The following is a 17,161-nucleotide window of genomic DNA, read 5'->3' as shown; positions in this document are numbered from 1 at the left end:
CACCACCAAAAGAATCGAATAGTACATCCTCACCGGGAAAAGAGAAGGTGGGGAAGGAACCTAGGGGGAAATTATCAGCCCCTAACGCCTCAAATCATATGGGCAGATCCCCATACCAGAGAAGAGACACCACCCCCTCAAAACGGGAGGGAAGACAAAAAGCAACTCATCATGGCAAGGAACAAAGGATGAAATCCCTGGCCGAATTAATCACAAGGCGAAACTCAAAGAAGAGAAGTAGCAATAATCGTGACAAGGAAATGGACAACTATATTCCGTATAGCAAAAAGCTAGGCAGTGAAAGGTCCTTCAAACTGGAACGTGTGGGTGAAATACGAGATAAGTTGATCCTGAATAGGAAAAACATACTGGCTTTAATCCATTGTATCCCAAACTTAAGGCAGATCAACTCTGAAGAAAACAACATTGTGGAATTTAGTTCTACTGGAAAAGGGGACTGCGTCTTTCTACACATCCCATCTCCAGTAACTAGATCAATGCTAATGGAAGAACAGGAAAGCTTCCAAATGATGGGATACGACCTGTTCGACTGCCGTTTGGGAAGAGCTGAGGGACATCGAGAAATGACCATGAAAAACGTATACATGAAATCAAGCTCAAAGAGTTGACAGGAAAACGGGAAGACTCCAAATGCTAAGCAAGTGAGCACATCGGTTGGGAGTACGTGTAACGGTTGGGAGTGTGTGTAACGGTTTGGAGTGCGAGTAACGCATGGGAGTACGTGGAACGGTTGGGAGGGCGTGGAACGGTTGGGAGTACGTGTAACAGTTGGGAGTGCGTGTAACGGTTGGGAGTGCGTGTAATGGTTGGGAGTGCGTGTAAAGGTTGGGAGTGCATGGAGCGGACTGGAATGCACGGAGCAAACTGGAATGCACGGAGCGGACTGGAGCGCACGGAGTGGACTGGAGTGCATGGAAGTGCGCAACATACATGAATGGTTTGGAATGCATCTAACGTTTGAAAGAACATGTAAACCATCTTATCACATCACCATGCTTACTCTACTCCTTACACCACCACTCATCTAGAACACAGAGATACTATGACATCATTCGGTATAGCTGTTCTCATACCGACATCTCCCTCATACTCCACATCACCCTAACTAATCACTGCTGGTTCAGACCCCCCAGCCAGGCGTTCTCCTCAGGCCTACCGCAGCCAGAACCGGTCTGGATAAAACCTGCCAGAAAGAACACATACCCCTGATCTCTCAACCACCACACCTACCGCTATGAAGCAGCTATTACACGAATGCCACACCAGCTGCACACATATCCGGTGCTCACAAGCACCTTTGACTCTCTCTATTCTCTACTGACTTGAACTTCGGTTCCCGAGGGTGTTCAACCTACGAGCGCCTTCAGACCATACCAATGGTACATAAGGCGCTATATAAATGCAAAGTAACATAACGTAACATAACATATGAGGGACGGTTTTCATCAGTACACCTGTGGCAATGTTGTAAGGTAGGACATGTGTTGTTGCCGAAATGTTTTAGTGGTTTCCGTGTGTAAAATGTCTGAAAATTGTGTTTTTTTACCTACATTTTGGACTTTGCCGGGCTTTGTGGTTAATAAATTCTAGGCGATTCACGCAAGTCAGGCCACTTTGGATTCCTACGTGTGTCTTCTTTTCAGAACTGGATGGGCTTCCCCATTTTCCTTGGTGGCTGCAACACCCCTGGCCCACATATGTGGGTTGTCCACAAAAGCCAAATCCAGTCTTCCCAGGGCTTTTGATGTACCAGTAGTTCAGCCTTTTCCCTTTGCTCCCAGGTAGGTGCACCCACGCATGTCCTCCCAAATGTGTGGGCTGTCCACAAATGCCAAATTTAGTCTTCCTCATGGTGGTTGATGTACTAGTGGTTAAGCCTTGTCCCTTTGCGCCCAGGTAGATGCACCTACACATGTGATGTGAGGTACTGTTTTCGTTGGGATGATTGTGGAAATGTGAGGTGGTAGGACATGTGTTGTTGCCGGCGTGTTTCGGTGCTTTCCAAGTGGCAAAAGTCTGAAAATTGAGTTTTTCCCTCAACATTTTGAAATTTGCCGGGCCTTGTGGGTAATACATTCTAGGGTAATTCAAGCAAGTCAGACCTCTTTTGATTCCCACGGGTGTCTTCTTTTAAAAAATGCATGGATTTCCCCATTTTCCTTGGCGGCTGCAACACCCCAGGCCCAAATCTATGGGTTGTCCACAAAGCCAAATCAGTCTTCACCAGGGTGTTAGAAGTACCAGTGCTTTAGCCTTTTCCCTTTGCGCCCAGTTAGGTGTACCCACACATGTGAGGTACCATTGTCGCTGGGACGCCTGTTGGAATGTGTGACAGTAGGACATGTGTTGTTGCCCGCGTGTTTCAGTGGTTGTTGGTGTGTTTCCGTGTTTTCCTGGTGGAAAATGTCTGAAAATGTAGTTTTTTCCCTACATTTGGGACTTTGCCGGGCATTGTGGGTAAAACATTCTAGGGCGATTTGCGCACGTCAGACTTCTTTGGATTCCTACGCATGTCTTTTCAGAAATGCATGGGGTTTCCCGTTTTCGATGGTGCCTGCGACACCCCAGGCCCAAATCTGTAGGTTGTCCACAAAGCCAAATCCAATCTTCCCCAGGGTGGTTGATGTACCAGTGGTTTAGCCTTTTCCATTTGCGCCCAGGTAGGTGCACCCACACATGTGAGATACCGTTTTCATTGGGACACCTGTGGGAGGGTAGGCATATGTTGTTGCCGGTATGTTTCAGTGGTTTCTTGGTGGCAAATGTCTGACAATTGTGTTTTTTCCCTACATTTTGTAATTTGCCAGGCCTTTTGGCTAATTCATTCTAGGGCGATTCGCGCAACTAAGACCTCTTTGGACTCGCATGGGTGACTTCTTGACATAAACGCATGGGGTGCCCCATTTTCCTTGGTGGCTGCAACACCCCAGGCCCAAATGTGTGGGCTGTCCACAAATGCCAAATTTAGTCTTCCCCAGGGTGGTTGATGTACCAGTGGTTTAGCCTTTTCCCTTTGCGCTCAGTTAGGTGCACCTACACATGTGATGTGAGGTACTGTTTTCGTTGGGACGCTTGTGGAAATGTGGGGTGGTAGGACATTTGTTGTTGCCGGCGTGTTTCGGTGCTTTCAAAGTGGCAAATGTCTGAAAATTGTGTTTTTCCCTCAACATTTTGAAATTTGCTTGGCCTTGTGGTTAATACATTCTCGGGTAATTCACGCAAGTCAGACCTCTTTTGATTCCCACGGGTGTCTTCTTTTAAAAAATGCATGGATTTCCCCATTTGCATGGATTTCCCCATTTCCTTGGCGGCTGCGACACCCCAGGCCCAAATCTGTGGGTTGTCCACAAAGCCAAATCAGTCTTCACCAGGGTGTTAGATGTACCAGTGCTTTAGGTGCACCCACACTTGTGAGGTACCATTGTTGCCGGGACGCCTGTTGGAATGTGTGACGGTAGGACATGTGTTGTTGCCTGCGTGTTTCAGTGGTTTTTTGGTGGCAAATGTCTGAAAGTTGTGTTTTTTCCCCCTACATTTTGTACTATGCCGGTCTTGTGGGTAATACATTCTAGGACGATTCGCAGAAATGCATGGGGTTCCCTGTTTTCCTTAGTGGCTGCGACACCCCAGGGCCAAATCTGTGGGTTGTCCCCAAGACCAAAAACCATAAAAATGTCGTCTTCCCAGGCACTTTGGTAAACAAGCGGCTTAGCCTTTTCCCTTTGTGCCCAGGTCAGTGCACCCACACGTGAGGTACCATTTTCACCAGGACACCAGTGGGAACAGGGGAAGGTAGAAGATGTGTTGTTGCTGGTGTGTTTTGGTTGTTTCCTGGTGGCAAATGTCTGAAAATTGTGTTTTCTTAACTACATTTTGGACTTGCCAGGCCTCCTGGGTAATAAATTCTAGGGCGATTTGTGCAAATCAGAACTTTTTGGATTCCCAAGGGTGTCTTATTTTCAGAAATGTATGTTTTTTCCCGTTTTACTTGGCGGCTGCGACACCCCAAGCCAAATTTTGTGGTTTGTCCATAATGCCAAATCTAGTCTTCTCCAGGGCGTTTCATGTACCAGTGGTTTAGCTTTTTCCCTTTGCGCCCAGGTAGGTGCCCCCACACATATGAGGGACGGTATTCATCAGGACACCTGTGGCAATGTTGTAAGGTAGGACATGTGTTGTTGCCGGTATGTTTTAGTGGTTTCCGTGTGTCAAATGTCTGATCATTTTGTTTTTTTACCTACATTTTGGACTTTGCTGGCCTTGTGGGTAATACATGAGGGTCTTTCTATGAGGGTAAGTGGGTAATACATTCTATGAAGATTCACACGTCTTCTTTTTAGAAATGCATGGGGTTCCCCATTTTCCTCGATGGCTACGACACCCCAGGCCTAAATCTGTGGGTTGTCTCCAATGCCATATCCAGTCTTCCCAGGGCGTTTGATGTACTAGTGGTTTAACCTTTTCCCTTTGCGCCCAGGTCGGTGCACCCACACATGTGAGGTACTGTTTTTGTCAGGACAATTCTGGGAATATGGTATGGTAGGAAATGTGTTGTTGCCGGCATGTGTTGGTTTGGTGGTCGCCTTGTGGCAAATGTCTGAAAAGTGTGTTTTTTTCCATTCACGAAAGTTGCACCTCTTTAGATTCCCACGGGTGTCTTCTTTTCAGAAATGCATGGGGTTCCCGTTTTTCCTTAGTGGCTGCGACACCGCAGGGCTAAAAATGTCATCTTCCCAGGCCGTTTGGTATACTAGTGGTTTAGCCTTTTTCCTTTGTGCCCAGATCAGTGCACCCACACATGTGAGGTACCGTTTTTGTTGAGACACCTTTGGGAACCTGGGAAGGTAGGACATGTGTTATTGCCGGTGTGTTTCAGTGGTTTCCTGGTGGCAAATGTCTGAAAATGTATTTTTTCCCCCAAATTTTGGACTGCTGGGAATTGTGTGTAAGAAATTCTAGGGCGAATTGAGCAAGTCAGAACTCTTTGGATTCCCACATGTGTCTTCCTTTCAGAAATGCATGGGGTTACCCGTTTTCCTCGGTGGCTGTGACACCTCAAGTCCAAATCTGTGTTTTAGCCTTTTCCCTTTGTGCCCAGGTAGGTGCACCCACACATGTGAGATACCGTTTTCATTGGGACACCTGTGGGAATGTGGTACGGTAGGACATGTGTTGTTCCCGGCATGTTTCGGTGGATTCCTGGTGTAAAATGTCTGAAAATTGTGTTTTTTTACCTACATTTTGGAATTTGCCGGGCTTTGCGGTTAATAAATTCTAGGCGATTCACGCAAGTCAGGCCACTTTGAATTCCCACGTGTGTCTTCTTTTCAGAACTGGATGGGCTTCCCCATTTTCCTCAGTGGCTGCGACACCCCTGACCCACATATGTGGGTTGTCCCCAAAAGCCAAATCCAGTCTTCCCAGGGCGTTCGATGTACCAGTAGTTTAGCCTTTCCGTTTGTGCCCAGGTAGGTGCACCCACACATGTGTGGTACTGTTCTCATCAGTACATCTGTGGGAATGTTGTAAGGTAGGACATGTGTTGTTGCTGGTGTGTTTCCGTGTTTTGCTGGTGAAAAATGTCTGAAAATGTAGGTTTTTCCCCTACATGTGGGACTTTGCCGGGCCTTGTGGGTAAAACATTCTAGGGCGATTTGCGCACATCAGACCTCTTTGGATTCCTACGCATGTCTTCTTTTTAGAAATGCATGGGGTTTCCCATTTTCCTTGGTGCCTGTGATACACTGCAAGACCAAATCTGTGGATTGTTCACAAAGCCAAATCCAGTCTACCCCAGGGCGTTTGATGTAGAAGTGGTTTAGCCTTTTCCCTTTGTGCCCAGATAGGTGCACCTACAAATGTGATGTGAGGTACTGTTTTCGTTGGGACACTTGTGGGAATGTGGGAAGGTAGGCATATGTTGTTGCCGGCGTGTTTCTGTGGTTTCCTGGTGGCAAATGTTTGAAAATGTCGTTTTCTTTCCCTACATTTGGGACTTTGCCGGGCCTTGTGGGTAAAACATTCGACAGCGATTTGCGCACGTCAGACCTCTTTGGATTCCTACGCATGTCTTTGTAAAGACCAGTAGGGGGTGTCTGTACTTCCGCTCTCTATATGGTAGAGGAGAGGCACAGCGGACCCCAGCCAAGATTCTCTATAAGGTAGCAATGGACGAGCAATCAAGGCCTAGCTTCTCAGGAGGTGATGCGGGCTGGTTCTTAAGTACAGTGTAGTCCTCGAACCCCCACAAAGGAATGTCCACACACTGTATTACTGAAAACACAGTCTTTATTGTGTTCGTATGTACACGATCACAATAACGCACTGTGTACTTGGAAGTCAATAATGATAAATATATACACGTCTAGAGTGGTACCACTAATGTTATCAAATCTCATTAAAGTGCATCAACTGTATGGTTAAAATGTCACACAGATCAATAACAAGTAAACCAGCAATATAGATAGGAAGGAATGCAAGATGGTTGACACAATAGGCAGAGTACTGACCCCTACCGCTCGGCGCAGTTCTGAGTGGAGATCCCCCCACCTGGGCAACCTGTAAATAAAGATATATAGCACAAGCCCAGTCCAAATGTTCAATAGTCTTACTTCTTCCTGTTAAGGTTTTACCCCCCCAATGTACCTGGTGGAGTAGAGTTTCTCCGACGATGCACCGACCGATCCTTCTTGAGTGCCTCCCTTTCAGGCGGGAGCCACGGATCGTCGAGAGGTGTCGGGGGACTTGGCGTTCGGTGTCGGGGAATCGACGGCCCTTTTTGAGTGCCCTCCCTTTAAAGCAGGAGTCACGGGTCGTCGAACTTCCAACGGTGAACAGGGGGAACTATGGCCGGGAAGTGGCAGCTTCGTTCCTAGCGGTGCTTGTCGACGACAGAGCGTTGGCGTCCTGCGAGGAAGAGGCGTGCGGGGCACCTCGGTGACAATAGTTCTGGACCGCAAAGAGATGATGAAGAACTGTGGCCCAGCAAGGGCGTCGAGTCGTCGGTGTCTCTGCGGTCTGTAGGTGGCAGGAAACCCACCGGTGGATACTCCTCGGCGCGTCGACGGTCGGGCCTTCTCCAGCGGGAGACAAGCGGATGGCGATGCAGACGAGAGCGTCCGATGATCAATGAAAGTTCTTAGGCAAACGGAAGCACGGCGGCTCCGGTTGGCGACGGCGGTCGTCGACAGTGGCGGACAACAGTCCGGGTGCTTCTCCTTGGAGTTCCGCAGCAGTCCCCGTATCGGGTCGGCAGCCTGTTGTAGGTCTGTCTACCAGGGAGCGTTGGCAAAGATCAGCTGTGCACGATGGTCCCTTACCAGGTCCTCTCTGGGTCAGTGCTTGGAGGCACAGCAGCTTTCAGATTGTGAAGGAGAGCAACAGCAAATCTTCTCGTCCAGGAGGGCTTCAAGGTCAAGCGTCAGTTAATCCAGTTACTCTTTGTAGTGGACTTCAGCTTCTGAACACGATTCCTAGCAGTGAGAGGTCCCCAGATATACTGTTGATCTCCCATTCATTCCGCTGGGTCACACTCAAGCATCCAATCACGACTACGGGCATTCATGCAGGCAGGCAGCCAATCAGGCACACTGGGTATTCAGGCCATTCACTTCTCTCCAGACACTCACAACAAGTTATGTGTATTGGGACAAGTACCGAGCCATTCAACACTCCAAGCTGCATTCATACCGGTTTCGGGCAGGGTTGTCTCAGTCATTGTGTCAGCCATCAGATACTAGACACGCACAACACAGAATGCATATTCGTCACACACTCTATTCACCCAGGTCCCACCCACAGGAGGTACCCACAACATACATCACCGGGAAGGCCCCAGCTAGTCTGACTGGGCCTTCACAACAACACCATATATGGCACTTCCATCCAACAGCCAGTCAGGGGGAAGGGACAGAGTCAGGGCTTCCCAGGACTTTGGGAAAATAAGGTAATGGGAAATAGAAAGCAAGAGGCCACCGGGGCCATCTTGTTTTCCATCAGGGATCAACTGATCCCAATGGCAGGGTCGGGGTATCCCAAAATGGAGGATACTCCGCGCACCTGTCAAATTCAGCATGGGGCTGCCACCAGCCCATACCCTGCTCTGTGGGCCACCCACAGGTGCCCAAAAACATACACTAGGGGCACATGGTTGTACCCCCACCCATGGGTGCCAGAAGGGTATCCCACGGGTCCTTTCACCAAACCAAAAGAAAGAGAGCTGCACCGCCAGGAGTCCCACATGAACTCCTGCGCGGAAAACACGACAGAACACACGATAAAAAGCAGTAAAGGACAAGGATACGGAGGCCCTGTCCCTCCAATGCATTTCCAGCATCACAGTCGCCCCCCCCAGACTGAGGTGGAGGGTGCCTAATCTCCCACGGGATAGACACCCTCATCCAGACGGTCAACATACCTTCTGGAAAGGCCATCTGCATTATCGTGACTCTTCCCTGGTCTGTGCTCTATGGTGAAGTCTAGCCCTTGCAGGCTAATGGACCACCTGAGCAGTTTTGGGTTTTCACCCTTCATCTGCATAAGCCACTTTAGGGGCTTATGATCTGTTTGGACCTTGAAGGTAGACCCCGTAAGGTAGGGCCTAAAACGCCTAAGGCTCCAAACTATACTAAAACATTCCTTTTCAACAGTAGCCCACCCAAGTTCTCTACCCTTGAGTTGTCTACTGATGAATATGATAGGATGTTCTCTCCCTTTGTCATCTAACTGGGACAAGACAGCTCCAATTCCGGTGTGTCGCAGGCATCCGTCTGGACGATAAAGGGTCGGCTGTAGTCAGGTGCACACAACACGGGTGCCCGACACAGACTTTCTTTCAAGCCTTTAAAGGCCCTCTGACAGTCTTCAGTCCAATTGACCTTCCTAGGCTGCTTGGGTGAAGTCAGAGCTGTCAGTGGTGCAGCTATGGTTCCCTAGTCCGCCATGAAATTGCGATAGTACCCACTGAGACCCAAAAAGGCTCTCACCTGGGTTTGAGTAGTGGGAGTCTCCCAGTCCTGTACATCCTGTACCTTACTGGGGAGAGGTTGGATTTGACCCCCTCCTACCTCATGACCAAGATACGTGACTTTCCCCTGAGCTATCTGGCACTTGGTGGCCTTGATAGTGAGGTTAGCCCTCTTTAAGGCCTGCAACACTCTACCCAGATGTGTCAAGTGCTCTTCCCAAGTGGAACTGTAGACGACAATGTCGTCTAAATAAGCCCCACAATAGGCTTCCAGCCCATTGGGAGCATGATTGACCAATCTCTGGAAGGTGGCAGGGGCATTCTTCAACCCAAAAGGCATGGCCCTAAACTGGTAGAGTCCCTCTGGTGTTGAGAACGCCGTCTTTTCCTTGGCATGGTCCGTCAGAGCTATTTGCCAATAGCCTGAGGTGAGGTCAAAGGTGCTCACAAATTTGGCAGCACCTATGGTGTCCACGAGCTCATCAGCCCGGGGCAGTGGGTGCGCGTCAGTTTTGGTGACGGCATTGACTCCTCGGTAGTCCACACAGAACATCCAATCCTTGGTACCGGCCTGGGAACTCGCCTTGGGGACAAGGACCACTGGACTGGACCAGGGACTGGTTGAGGGTTCAATAAAACCCAGATCCAACATCTTGGCGACCTCTGCCTGGATGTGGTTCTTAACCGTATCTGACATTCGGTAGCTCCTGCTCTTGACAGGCACGCTGTCACCAGTGTCAATCTCCTGCTTACACCACGGTGTAAGGCCTGGCGTCAGCGAAAACAGTGAGGCATACTGCTGGAGCAAAGTCCTGCAGGGCCTCTGCTGCTCGGTTGTCAAATCTGTAGAGAGCTGTACTCCCTCCACTGAGCCATCCTGTGGGTTGCTATGCAGCAAATCAGGAAGGGGCTCACTCTCATCCTCTTCTTGCTCTGAAGCCAGCAAGAGACATGAGACTTCTGCTCGCCTGTGGAAAGGCTTGAGCCTATTAACATGGAATACCTGCGGGGCTACCCCTGGGATTCCCATGTTAACCAGATAATTGACCTCGCCCATCTTGGAGACTATCCGGAAGGGTCCAGTCCATTTATCTGCCAATGCCCGAGGCTTGGTAGGCTCCATCACAAGGACCTCCTGTCCCGGAGTCCAATCCACTTGCGATGCTTTCAGGTCATGCCAGTATTTGTTAAATTCCTGGCTGGCCTTGAGATTCGCCGTTGTTTGTCCCATCATCTGTGTCATCCTCCATCTGAGGCCTAACACATAGTCCCCCACTTGCTTGGCGGGACCGGGAGGGGCGGCTTCCAAACCTTCTCTGATCAAGGCGAGGGGCCCCCTCACAGGATGTCCAAACAGCAACTCAAAGGGGCTGAAACCAACACCCTCTTGAGGTACCTCTCGGTAAGCAAACAGTAGGCATGGCAGGAGGAGATCCCATTTCCTCCTTAGGGGCTCTTCCAAAGCACCTAGCATGCCCTTGAGAGTTTTATTAAACCTCTCAACCAGACCATTGGTCTGGGGGTGGTAAGAGGTGGAGAACATGTAGGTTACCCCACACTCTTTCCACATGGTTTTCATGTAACTAGACATGAAGTTGGATCCTCTGTCAGAGACAACCTCCTTGGGGAATCCAACTCGGGTGAAAATGCCCAGGAGGGCCCGGGCAACCACCTTGGCAGTAACAGTCCGAAGGGGTATAGCCTCAGGGTACCTGGTGGCATGATCTACCAAAACCAGGATGAACCGATGTCCACCTGACGTGGGAGGGTCAAGGGGACCGACGATGTTGATGCCCACCCTCTCAAACGGTGTGCCAACCACTGGCAATGGCTGCAGTGGGGCAATGACACTGCCTCCAGTCTTGCCAGACAACTGACAAGTTGGGCAGGTCCTGCAGTGGGGCTCCACTTCTACTCCCATCCGAGGCCAGTAGAAATGGGCAGAGAGCCTCTGCTTAGTCTTCTTGGAACCAAGATGACCAGCCAAGGGCACCTCATGCGCCAACTGCAGTAGGAAGGGCCTGTAAACCTGGGGTACCACCAACCTCTTGAGGGCACCAGGTTCAGGCTTAGTGGGCTCACTAACAAGGAGCTCACCCTCCCAATAAATCTGGAAAGTCCTAAGCACTTCGCCTTGTGCCTTGGACAGGGCCTGTTTCCTCAGACCCTCGAGAGAGATACACTCTCTCTGTCCTTTACAGAAGTCTGCCCGGGAGGGTCCCCCTTCAGCTAACAAGCATTGAAGATCGGGATGATCCTCCGGGTTGAGAACCTCTCCCACAGGAGAGTCTTCTGGCTCTTCTCCCACAGGAGTTGAGACAGGGTTTACCACTGGACCCAGCCCGTCCGGAGCATGGATCCCAATGGGTGCTGTAGGAACAGCAGGAAGAGAAGGGGCTCCCTCCACAGAGGTGGCCTTCTTGCTCTTCCTTCGTCGTGCCTTAGGCCGCGCCTTCGGCTCGGGTGCCTGACTCACAGCCAGACCCGGTGTCACCTGGGACCTAGTGACCGCAGCCGCAGTCATGGGAAGACCATCTGCGATCAATCCCAACTCGACTAGATCGGTACCTAACAGAATGTTAGCAGGGACGTTGTCCTGAACCAGGACAGGAAGCTTTGCTGTCTTGTCTCCAATTACGAGTGTGACTCAGGCTACAGGCGATAATTTGGGAGGCCCACCAGCTAACCTGGTGGTTCTCAGAGGAACATCTACAAAGTCCTCTGGCTTGAGCAGGGTCCTGTTCACCACTGTCATGCTTGCCCCAGTGTCTCTCAAACCAGTAGAAGGCTGGCCATTCAGGAGGACACTTCTCAAAAATCTACGGGTGTTCTGTGGGATAGTCGCCAGTACTTCCGCGTACTGGTCCCAGGCCCCAAGGGACACTAAGGAAATCTCTACGGGGGCACCAAAAGTGATCCCGGTAGAGGAGGGGAGGGCCGTGGCCTCCACCTAAGACATGGGGTAAGGGTAGGTCAGGCTGATAGCCTGTACTCCGAGTGCCTTACCTTTACACTTGGAGTCACCCCTTTTGTGATCCAGAGCCCCACAGTCCCAACAAGTGCCGGGAGTGCGGGGTACGGTACTGGAACCACCGGGACCCTGCTTTGCAGCAGGTGGACCACTACTCTTATTCCCACCTACAGATGACTTATCCCCACTAGATTTTTGGGTCTTAGGAGAGGAGGGTTTAGGTTTATTCGACTGTGACTGCTTTTGGGACTCCTCAGCTTTCTGAGAGGCCCCCTTTTCTTTGTCCTTGTCCTTCCCACTGGAGTCCTTAGGAGACACCCGGTGGGAGACCCACTTGTCAGCCAACCTAGCCAGCTTAAAGGGATCCAAAATGTTCTGGTCAGCAACATACTGACGCAGCTCCGGTGAACAGGCTTCAGAAAAATGTTCAAAAAACAATAGGTCGGACAATTCAACAAAAGTTTTCACCTTGTAACCATCAATCCACCCCATCATATTCATGTGCGCAGCACTCACCCAGTCAACCCAAGACACATTCTCTCTTTTCTTAAAATCCCTGAACCTTTTAAGGTATTGGGTAGGTGTCTTGCCAAACTTGGCAATCAAAGCAGATTTCATACACTCATAGTGACCCCTTTCTTCCACACTCAGCTCCAGAATACAGTCATATCCAGTTTGAGGCACTCTGCTTAGCAAACACTTAGCCCAATCTCTTTTGTCAACATCATGAATTGCACAAGCCATTTCAAACGCTTCAATCCATTGGAGGATATCAGAACCCTCCGAAAACACACCAACCAAATCCTTCATCAATTTAGTGGCTGGGGACCTGACACTCTCACTGGGTTTCGCTGAAGTCTCCACTCGAGCTTTCTCTACCTGGATTCTCTGACATTCAGTGTCCTTGAGTTCAAGATCCCTATTCTTGAGTTCCACTTGTTGCGCCAGCTCCTCTTTCTTAAGCTCAGCATCTATCTCCAACTTGCGATATTCAAAGGCCAATTTTATCCTTAATAACTCAAGCTCCAAGGTATTGCTGGGGTTCGGAACAGAGGCAGCAGGAATGGCGGCATTCCCAGAAACAGATTCAGTAGAAACCCCAGGGGCAGAGTCCTCATTGGTTGCATTCCCCCCCTCATCAAGAGTTTCACCATCGGTCTGGTAGTCCACCAGGGCAGCTATCAGCTCAGCCCTAGACAAAGTCTAACTCCCTGGCTTCACAAGCACTCTGGAGAGCCTCTCAGCTCATCCGAGTCAATTTACCATTCGCAATAGACTCCATTGCTTGTAATGCAGTTATTTTGTACACACCCAAACCTTAATCGAATAAAGTACGGATATTTTGTAAGTGGCACGGTTATACACTGAGTCTTAAAACCATAAGCATCCCACCGCTGCCACCAGTGTAAAGACCAGTAGGGGGTGTCTGTACTTCCGCTCTCTATATGGTAGAGGAGAGGCACAGCGGACCCCAGCCAAGATTCTCTATAAGGTAGCAATGGACGAGCAATCAAGGCCTATCTTCTCAGGAGGTGATGCAGGCTAGTTCTTAAGTACAGTGTAGTCCCCGAACCCCACAAAGGAATGTCCACACACTGTATTACTGAAAACACAGTCTTTATATAATTAATATTCAAAGGTATGTACACGATCACAATAACGCACTTTGTACTTGGAAGTCAATAATGATAAATATATACACGTCTAGAGTGGTACCACTAATGTTATCAAATCTCATTAAAGTGCATCAACTGTACGGTTAACATGTCACACAGATCAATAACGAGTAAACCAGCAATAGAGATAGGAAGGAACGCAAGATGGTTGAAACAATAGGCCGAATACTGACCCCTACCGCTAGGCGCAGTTCTGAGTGGAGATCCCCCCACCTGGGCAACCTGCAAATAAAGATATATAGCACAAGCCCAGTCCAAATGTTCAATAGTCTTACTTCTTACTGTTAAGGTTTTACCCCCCCAATGTACCTGGTGGAGTAGAGTTTCTCCGACGATGCACCGACCGATCCTTCTTGAGTGCCTCCCTTTCAGGCGGGAGCCACGGATCGTCGAGAGGTGTCGGGGAACTTGGCGTTCGGTGTCGGGGAATCGACGGCCCTTCTTGAGTGCCCTCTCTTTAAGGCAGCAGTCACGGGTCGTCGAACGTCCGACAGTGAACAGGGGGAACTATGGCTGGGAAGTGGCAGCTTCGTTCCTAACGGTGCTCGTCGACGACAGAGCGTTGGCGTCCTGCGAGGAAGAGGCGTGCGGGGCACCTCGGTGACAATAGTTCTGGTCCGCAAAGAGATGATGAAGAACTGTGACCCAGCAAGGACGTCGAGTCGTCGCCGTCTCTGCGGTCTGTAGGTGGCGGGAAACCCACCGGTGGATACTCCTCGGCGCGTCGACGGTCAGGCCTTCTCCAGCGGGAGACAAGCGGATGGCGATGCACGAGCGTCCGATGATCATGAAAGTTCTTAGGCAAACGGGAGCACGGCGGCTCCGGTCGGCGACGGCGGTCGTCGACAGTGGCGGACAACAGTCCGGGTGCTTCTCCTTGGAGTTCCGCAGCAGTCCCCGTATCGGGTCGGCAGCCTGTCGTAGGTCTGTCTACCAGGGAGCGTTGGCAAAGATCAGCTGTGCACGATGGTCCCTCGTAGCTCGGGAAGAGGGCGCCTTACCAGGTCCTCTCTGGGTCAGTCCTTGGAGGCACAGCAGCTTTCAGATTGTGAAGGAGAGCAACAGCAATTCTTCTCGTCCAGCAGGGCTTCAAGGTCAAGCGTCAGTTAATCCAGTTACTCGTCGTAGTGGACTTCAGCTTCTGAACACGATTCCTAGCAGTGAGAGGTCCCCAGATATACTGTTGATCTCCCATTCATTCCGCTGGGTCACACTCAAGCATCCAATCACGACTACGGGCATTCATGCAGGCAGGCAGCCAATCAGGCACACGGGGTATTCAGGCCATTCACTTCTCTCCAGACACTCACAACAAGTTATGTGTATTGGGACAAGTACCGAGCCATTCAACACTCCAAGCTGCATTCATACCGGTTTCGGGCAGGGTTGTCTCAGTCATTGTGTCAGCCACCAGATACTAGACACCCACAACACAGAATGCATATTCGTCACACACTCTATTCACCCAGGTCCCACCCACAGGAGGTACCCACAACATACATCACCAGGAAGGCTCCAGCTAGTCTGACTGGGCCTTCACAACAACACCATATATGGCACTTCCATCCAACAGCCAGTCAGGGGGAAGGGACAGAGTCAGGGCTTCCCAGGACTTTGGGAAAACAAGGTAATGGGAAATAGAAAGCAAGAGGCCACCGGGGCCATCTTGTTTTCCATCAGGGATCAACTGATCCCAATGGCAGGGCCGGGGTATCCCAAAATGGAGGATACTCCGCGCACCTGTCAAATTCAGCATGGGACTGCCACCAGCCCATACCCTGCTCTGTGGGCCACCCACAGGTGCCCAAAAACATACACTAGGGGCACAGGGTTGAACCCCCACCCATGGGTGCCATAAAGGTATCCCACGGGTCCGTTCACCAAATCAAAAGAAAGAGAGCTGCACCGCCAGGAGTCCCACATGAACTCCTGCGCGGACAACACGACAGAACACACGATAAAAAGCAGAAAAGGACAAGGATACGGAGGCCCTGTCCCTCCGATGCATTTCCAGCATCACAGTCTTTTTTTCAGCAATGCATGGGGTTTCTCGTTTTCCTTGGCGCCTGCGACACCCCAGGCCCAAATCTGTACGTTGTCCACAAAGCCAAATCCAGTCTTCCCCAGGGTGGTTGATGTACCAGTGGTTTAGCCTTTTCCATTTGCGCCCAGGTAGGTGCACCCACACATGTGAGACACCGTTTTCATTGGGACACCTGTGGGAAGGTAGGCATATGTTGTTGCCGGCATGTTTCAGTGGTTTCCTGGTGGCAAATGTCTAACAATTGTGTTTTTTCCCTACATTTTGTAATTTGCCAGGCCTTGTGGCTAATAAATTCTAGGGCGATTCGCGCAAGTCAGACCTCTTTGGACTCCCATGTGCGACTTCTTGACATAAAGGGATGGGGTTCCCCATTTTCCTTGGTGGCTGCAACACCCCAGACCCAAATGTTTGGGATGTCCACAAATGCCAAATTAAGTCTTCCCCTGGGTGGTTGATGTACTAGTGGTTTAGCCTTTTCCCTTTGCGCCCAGGTAGGTGCACCTACACATGTGATGTGAGGTACTGTTTTCGTTGGGACGCTTGTGGAAATGTGGGGTGGTAGGACATGTGTTGTTTCCGGCGTGTTTCGGTGCTTTCCAAGTGGCAAATGTCTGAAAATTGTGTTTTCCCTCAACATTTTGAAATTTGCTGGGCCTTATGGGTAATACATTATAGGGTACTTCACACAAGTCAGACCTCTTTTGATTCCCATGGGTGTCTTCTTTTAAAAAATGCATGGATTTTCCAGTTTTCCTTGGTGGCTGCGACACCCCAGGCCCAAATCTGTGGGTTGTCCACAAAGCCAAATCAGTCTTCACCAGGGTGTTAGATGTACCAGTGCTTTAGCCTTTTCCCTTTGCGCCCAGTTAGGTGCACCCACACATGTGAGGTACCATTGTCGCTCAGACGCCTGTTGGAATGTGTGACGGTAGGACATGTGTTGTTGCTCGCGTGTCTCAGTGGTTTCCTGGTGGCAAATGTCTGAAAGTTGTGTTTTTTCCCCCCTACATTTTGTACTATGCCGGCCTTGTGGGTAATACATTCTAGGACGATTCGCAGAAATGCATGGGGTTCCCTGTTTTCCTTAGTGGCTGCGACACCCCAGGGGCAAATCTGTGGGTTGTCCACAAGACCAAAAACCATAAAAATGTCGTCTTACCAGGCACTTTGGTAAACAAGCGGCTTAGCCTTTTCCCTTTGTGCCCAGGTCAGTGCACCCACATGTGAGGTACCATTTTCACCAGGACACCTGTGGGAACAGGGGAAGGTAGAACATGTGTTGTTGCCGGTGTGTTTTGGTTGTTTCCTGGTGGCAAATGTCTGAAAATTGTTTTTTCTTTCCTACATTTTGGACTTTGCCAGGCTTTGTGGGTAATACAGGGCGATTTGTGCAAATCAGAACTTTTTGGATTCCCAAGGGTTTTTATTTTCAGAAATGTGTGTGTTTCCCCATTTTCCTTGGTGGCTGCGACACCCCAAGCCCA

The sequence above is a fragment of the Ambystoma mexicanum genome, chromosome 4q (genome assembly GCF_040938575.1).
Source record: "Ambystoma mexicanum isolate Mex_15411 chromosome 4q, UKY_AmexF1_1, whole genome shotgun sequence".
In the NCBI taxonomy this organism is placed as follows: domain Eukaryota; kingdom Metazoa; phylum Chordata; class Amphibia; order Caudata; family Ambystomatidae; genus Ambystoma; species Ambystoma mexicanum.
This window is presented reverse-complemented; position numbering follows the sequence as displayed.